The sequence below is a fragment of the Rutidosis leptorrhynchoides genome, chromosome 4 (assembly GCF_046630445.1).
Source record: "Rutidosis leptorrhynchoides isolate AG116_Rl617_1_P2 chromosome 4, CSIRO_AGI_Rlap_v1, whole genome shotgun sequence".
Lineage (NCBI taxonomy): Eukaryota > Viridiplantae > Streptophyta > Magnoliopsida > Asterales > Asteraceae > Rutidosis > Rutidosis leptorrhynchoides.
In genome coordinates, this window is record NC_092336.1 from 132,060,975 (window position 1) to 132,068,282 (window position 7,308).

Below are 7,308 nucleotides of genomic sequence, written 5' to 3' on the forward strand. Positions count from 1 at the left end.
TGTTTGCTGATGCTTTCTCGGCATTTGAGGATGCTGGATTACATGATGACAAGGTCCAATTAATGATCAAAATGTTTCATAATATAGTGGTACGGTCATACATATATATAGTTACTACTTATTCTGTTTCTACCAATCTTATACTTAGTCTTTATAGGGCCCTCCGTGCAACGCACGAGCTCTTAAAGGCTAGTATGGAATATATCCTCATTTCTAGTGTACACTTGTCAATAAATGAGTGGCATCCTACCCTAATGTATTTTAAGGTTCAATGTAGATGAACCAATGCCTATATATATGTATATATATGTATATATATATATATATGTATATATATATATATATATGTATATATATATATATGTATATATATATATATGTATATATATATGTATATATATATATGTATATACATACTAGATTTAAGAGTCCGTGCGTTGCCCATGCGATCAACTAAACCTTTACTTTCTTTGCAGCTTAATCAAGATCGTCCTCCACTGAAATCGATTGCGGTACACTGGTTCCCTCAATTTGACCAATGTGTTCGATCATTGTGAGAACATCATACATGATATGACAGGGATGATTATAGTCGGTCAGGCCATTGATAACACGTACACTTGCGTAATTAGCCAGATCCAAGAGGTCCTACGATACAAACCATCAGATCGTTTTATACTTATAGAGATAAAAATAAATATAACCCAGTTGTGTTAAATGGATCATCAGGATATATTGCTTGTCCATGATGTTATATGGATTCAATAAAATTATGTGACTGATATTAACTTTTACCTTCTTCGGTAAGTTAGTTCTCTAATGTGGGTGTAGAAATTGTTGTTGGCTGTACCAGGATATTGTCGAACATCATGTCAATAATGAATTCAGAAAATCCTTTTCGTGACGGGTTGTTGTAACGGAATTGAAATATGTCACTCTTTCCTTTGATTGCCTGTATTGCTGGTGGAAGCAACACACTTCAGTTATTGACCTCTAGAAACTCGATGGTGAAAAGTAATAAGAAAATATAATGTACGCAAAAGTAGTGACAAATTAGAAAGCATAATCATAGAAGTGATGCAACTGAGTTACCTGGATGTAAGGATTCGATTTTATTGACACGAATATTTTAAAAGCGGTAGAAATTTGATAAGGTGGATACCTGCAACTGCAACAAACAATGATTCATCTATATACAAACATAATAATTTTTTTTTGAGGGATTATATAACACTGATATTAAACTGTGAAGGTAAACAAACCCTGATTAAACGGTTGTTGAATATATATTGACGGCTGTAAAAATTGACTTCTAATGTCATCTGCACATAGAAGATAACATTGTAGCATTATCTGAGATAACAATCTGCAAAGGTGGCAATTTTAACCCATCACATTCTCAGGCTGATCAATATATTAAAAGCAACACAAGTGTTCATACCAAACCTAAATTGTCAACATAAATATCATACAGATATTCAGTAAATTGACAAAAAGATCAAACGTTTACGTAGTAGTTTAGTCATAGTAAATTGTAAAAGTAAGAACCAACAACTCTTGTTAATGTGAGATAAGTTATACAACATTCACAACAACAATAGAACTACTTTCTATTCACTAAAAAAAGTACTCTAATTATCAAAGATATCATAGAAGATCCACATTTAGTATTTACTAATAACATTCCTATAACCACATATAACCTCAGTAGCTTGAACAATTCTGTATCATAATAATATAACATACAAACAACCAACATATATAGTACATAGTAGCTATAAAAAGAGGTTATAAACATACCTTCAATAGCCTCTCTAGGAGTCTTAAATCCGAGATCAACACTTTTCATGAATATTTTTCCACCCTTTCAAGGTCTCTTTCCTTTACCACTTCTCTTCGAGCTAATATTATAAAATGATAAATCAATCATTTATTTCAGAATTAACTACAATTGGACAACAATTGAACAAAACCTCAGCAGGATTACACAAATCAAATAAGCCTGGGTTGTCTATCCTGTTTAGAAATTGATTCCTGATTAGAAATAGATTATTAACATATGTAAGACAAAATTTGAAAACTTTATATGAAATTCATCAGTTTTATTTTGCAGGTGTCTGGAACATAGTCATCAAATTGACACTACTTTTGCAACTAAAGTGATGAAATTTTGCAAAGGTATATTGAAAACATACCTCAAATGGGTATGCTATTGGCATACCTGTTTTGAAACATATTATACAGGATCACCTTTTCCTTTCCTGAATTTCGAATCCATCCTTCTGTATGTCTGACATGTAATTTATCAACTGTGTAGCCATACTATATCATCTGCGAGATTCAGAAAAAAAACATGTCTGAATCAGACGATTAAATTTTATTAATCAATAGCACACAACAAATATGCAATGCCATTATATTTTAGAATCAGATTTAACAATAATAAATCTGAGTGTTAAACTAAAATACAAACCCTAATATTTTAAATCCAACAGAAAACACAATTTGTTTTCATGTATACATGTGAACAACTGAATTTTAAAACTCACGTTTACTTACATACCTGGTTAGACAGAATCGATGATGGAATTTTTGGATCGAAGGGAGATGATGAAAGGTTCATGGCGATTGGTTTTTTGGTTTATCAATCGCGTCTGATTGATTGTGAATCATATATCCATATGTTTTTCGGTTAAACCAATTGAGGTATTCGGTTTGCAAGAGATGGATCGGAGAGGAGCAGTAGGAGTACGAGAAGAAACATAGGGTTTTTTTTGCATCGGTGTGTTTTGATTGTCTGCGTTAAGGTGCCAGCTTGGATAATAGGTAGATTAATTAGTGTTAATTGTGATCAAGTATGGGATTAACAAGTCAGCAAAAGTTATTAAGGGGTAATTAAGGACTGACACGTTGGATAATACTTCACGATTTATAGATGTTTATTTGTTTTCATGTATACATGTGAACAACTGAATTTTAAAACGCACGTTTACTTACATACCTGGTTAGACAGAATCGATGATGGAATTTTTGGATCGAAGGGAGATGATGAAAGGTTCATGGCGATTGGTTTTTTGGTTTATCAATCGCGTCTGATTGATTGTGAATCATATATCCATATGTTTTTCGGTTAAACCAATTGAGGTATTCGGTTTGCAAGAGATGGATCGGAGAGGAGCAGTAGGAGTACGAGAAGAAACATAGGTTTTTTTTTGCATCGGTGTGTTTTGATTGTCTGCGTTAAGGTGCCAGCTTGGATAATAGGTAGATTAATTAGTGTTAATTGTGATCAAGTATGGGATTAACAAGTCAGCAAAAGTTATTAAGGGGTAATTAAGGACTGACACGTTGGATAATACTTCACGATTTATAGATGTTTATTGATTATTGATTGATTGATTATTGATTGATTGATGATTATTGATTATTGATATTGATTGATGATTATAGATAGATTATAGATTATATATATATATATATATATATATATATATATATATATATATATATATATATATATATATATATATATATATATATATATATATATATAATGGTAGGATCAAGAGGGAAGTAACCGATCAGGGGGAAGCAAAAATTTTTTTTTTCGTTTTTTGAAAAAACTTTGATTACGAACATTATAGATGGGATGAAAATATGAACATTTAATAAAGACACTTTGTGATAAATGTTTTTATTTTGGGGGGAAAACGCTCGAAGAAGTAATATATAACAATTATCGTGTTTTTCGAGCGTATGTTGAGCTTTTAGCTATTAGGGTTTAGATATTAGGGTTTAGATATTAAGGTTTATAGGGTTTTGATATTAGGGTTTATAGGTTTTATAGGGCTTATAGGGTTTAGATATTATGGTTTAGAAATTTAGGGTTTAGGGTTTAGATTTAGGATTTAGATTGAGTTTTTAACACGAACGGTTTAGAGTCTAGGGTTTAGGGTATAGGGTTTAGGGTTTGGTGTTTTGGGTTTATTCCATAAACCCAAAACACCAAACCCTAAACCCTAAACTCTAAATCGGGCTAAATTTTACTTCACAAAACATGGAAAAAAAAAGTTCACATTCTTCACGAACAATATTATCTTGAATGTTATTTTTGTCGATCGTTTCCCGCCTAAATAATAACATTCATCACGAAATGTCTTTTCTAAATGTTCATATTTTCGTGTGATTTGATGCCGAAAAAAAATTCCAAAAAAAGCGGAAAAAAAAATTTACTTCCCCCGCTTCTAGGGATGGCAATGGCCACCCGATCCGGTGGATATCCACCCGATCCACCCGCTTCGTGATGGATATGGACGAACCTAAATGGATATGGATATAGATGAACCTAAATGGATATGGATATGGACATGGATGAAAAGTTTCATCCATGGATATATCCATTACAACCCGAAATACATACACAAATACATAAATATAGATATATGCTTATATATTTACTATTAGAAGTTCATTTACCCGTAAATTTATATTTTGCTTTCAACGTTATAATGAAATAACTATAATATATTACAATAAAACACGCATATCTAATAAAATAAATTTACAATTTTCATGTTTAATTTTTCATAATCCATGTTTTATAGTAAAATTTAACAAATTTTGTTATATCTTCGACAAAGATTACACATTCTTATGGATAGATTTTAAATATGTCATGTTATATTTATTTCTGCTATACTAAATTTTTATTTTTATCGCATATTAGAAAATATTATAACAATTTTTTAATATCCATTGGATATCCATTAATCCGCTTAATCCATTGGATATGGATATGGATGGATGACCTGAAACTAAACGGATATGGATATGGATATGGATGAACAAAAACTAAATGGATATGGATGTGGATACGGCATCACCCGCTCCATATCCGATCCATTGCCATCCCTACCCGCTTCCCCCGGATTGGTTACTTTCCCATTGATCCTGCCCCTATATATATATATATATATATATATATATATATATATATATATATATATATATATATATATATATATATATATATAGTAGAGGGATCAAATGAGAACTTTTTTTAGAGAGAGAACCCTGAGAACTAGTCAAATTCGAGCAAAAAAAAGAAGGGCGAGCAAAAAATTTGAAGGGCGAGCAAAAATTTTTGTATTAGAACAAAAAAAAGAAGGGAGAGCAAAAAATTTTGTATTAGAACAAAATTTTTTGAATTAGAACAAAAAAGTAGCAATTAGAAAGAAAAAAAAAAGTAGCAATTAGAACAATTTGTAAAAGATGCATATTTTGTTTTGGTTCTACATTTTATGTAGAAAATGTTGTTCTACACCTGTTCTACACATGTTCTACACCCGTTCTACATCAATTTTCATCAAATTGAGTTTAGGGTTTAGATTTAGGGTTTTAGGGTTTAGGGTTTAGATTTAGAGTTTAGAATGAGTTTTTTACACGAACGGTCCGTAAACCCTAAACCCTAAATCCTAAACTCTAAATCGGGTTAAATTTTAAAAAAATGATGAAATTCGAACAAGTTCTACAAAATAAGATGCAAGTAGATGCATTTATTTTTCATCTCTAAAAAACAGAGTATCTATTATCCGTGCTAAAAACTTTAAAATTGTATTAAATAAAACAACTTAATTCATGTGCTAAAAAAGATGAAGTATATCCATTGCCTTGTACATTCACTAACTGGTAAGAAAACTACCCACAAATTTGGGTTCTCTGTAATGTGTACATGTACACAATCGAACAAATACGGAGTAATAAATAAGCAATCGCATTCATAAAGTGCCATTAAATTCCTGATAATCATTGTCAATTAACTCACCAACCGATGGCATCTCCGTAATCGGCGACGAACGTCATGCTCTCAATCAACGAGAAGAAAACAGTGCATATTTGAATAAATAAAAATAGTGTACATGTTGGATCTTTGTAACAGAAGCATACTTTGAATTTGATGGAATATAAACACTCTGATTATAATTGTTCAAATAATTACTTTCAAAAGCTCCATTTAGTTATCAATGGAAGCTGAGAAAATTATAATTTTGGGGAAGATGAACAGTACGGTTTTTGTTCAACCGTGAAAATAATTGTTGGAATTGGATGATTTTTGTTCGCCCTTCCAAGTTTTTTTCTCGACCGCGTGAGTTCTCAAAGTTCTCACTGAAAATGAGTTCTCAGGATCCTTCCCCTATATATATATATATATATATATATATATATATATATATATATAGTGAAAGAATCCCTAGAGAACTTGAGTATGTAGAGAATTCATAGATTGAACTTCAATCTATGTGGAGATTGAGCTTCAATCTATGGAAAAAAAAAATCTGAAAAAAAAGTCAATCTGCACAGAAAAAAAATCAAAGGCCAAAAAAACGTCAATCTGCACGCAGATTGACTCAATCTGCGTAAAAAAAACTCAATCTGCACAGGAAAAAAAGACGATCTGCAAAAAAAAAAAAAAACTGCAAAAAAAAAAATGCAGATTGACTCAATCTGCATAAAAAAAACAGAAAAAAGTCGATCTGTAAAAAAAAAAAAAAACTGGAAAAAAAAAATATATGTCAATGTGCAGCAGATTGACTGAATCTGCACTAGTTCCATGGGTTCTCTACTACCTTTGGTTCTCCATAGATCCACACCCTATATATATATATATATATATATATATATATATATATATATATATATATATATATATATATATATATATATAAAAGATATATGGTTGTGGTTGAAAGTTATTTATGGATATATATATATCTATCTATATATATATATATATATATATATATATATATATATATATATATATATATATATATATATATATATATATATATATATATATATATATATATATATATATATAAGAGAGATTTAATTAGCTTACATGTCATTAGCTCCTTAAATATTGCATATTAAGCAAAGTGTAATTTTCACATGTCACAATTTTTTATATATACCCTTATCAATCTTTAAAATCACATATTTACCCAAGTAAATAACATAATATCATATATACCCAATTTAAATACTAAAACTATCTACCCATTTAATTTAAAAAATTCACTAAACCCAATTTTACACAATTTAATTCATATTTCATCTATACTCCTATATACTACTACGATAATCTGAAAACCTACAGACATTTGTTCATACACACATGTCCTAAGAAAAATCATAAGAAAAACTACCAAACAATTTTTAATACTAATTTTGAGGGAATAGTAACGTATTACTCCTATTAGTAAAATTATGTCATTACATAATTAGATTCAACCGATTTCTTAAATC

General features: G+C 30.0%; 1 long non-coding RNA gene across 2 annotated transcripts; it reads right to left on the reverse strand.

The window, feature by feature from the left end:
* Positions 1-398: 398 nt before the first annotated feature.
* LOC139844429 (uncharacterized) lies at positions 399-2,846 on the reverse strand. Of its 2 annotated transcripts, none has more exons than XR_011757948.1 (7): positions 2,564-2,846; positions 2,196-2,331; positions 1,801-1,901; positions 1,263-1,322; positions 1,093-1,168; positions 796-960; positions 399-648 (listed from the first exon to the last, which is right to left on the reverse strand). It is a non-coding gene; the product is annotated as an uncharacterized lncRNA (long non-coding RNA). The 2 variants fall into 2 exon arrangements; XR_011757947.1 differs by having other exon boundaries at positions 1,263-1,366.
* Positions 2,847-7,308: the final 4,462 nt, after the last annotated feature.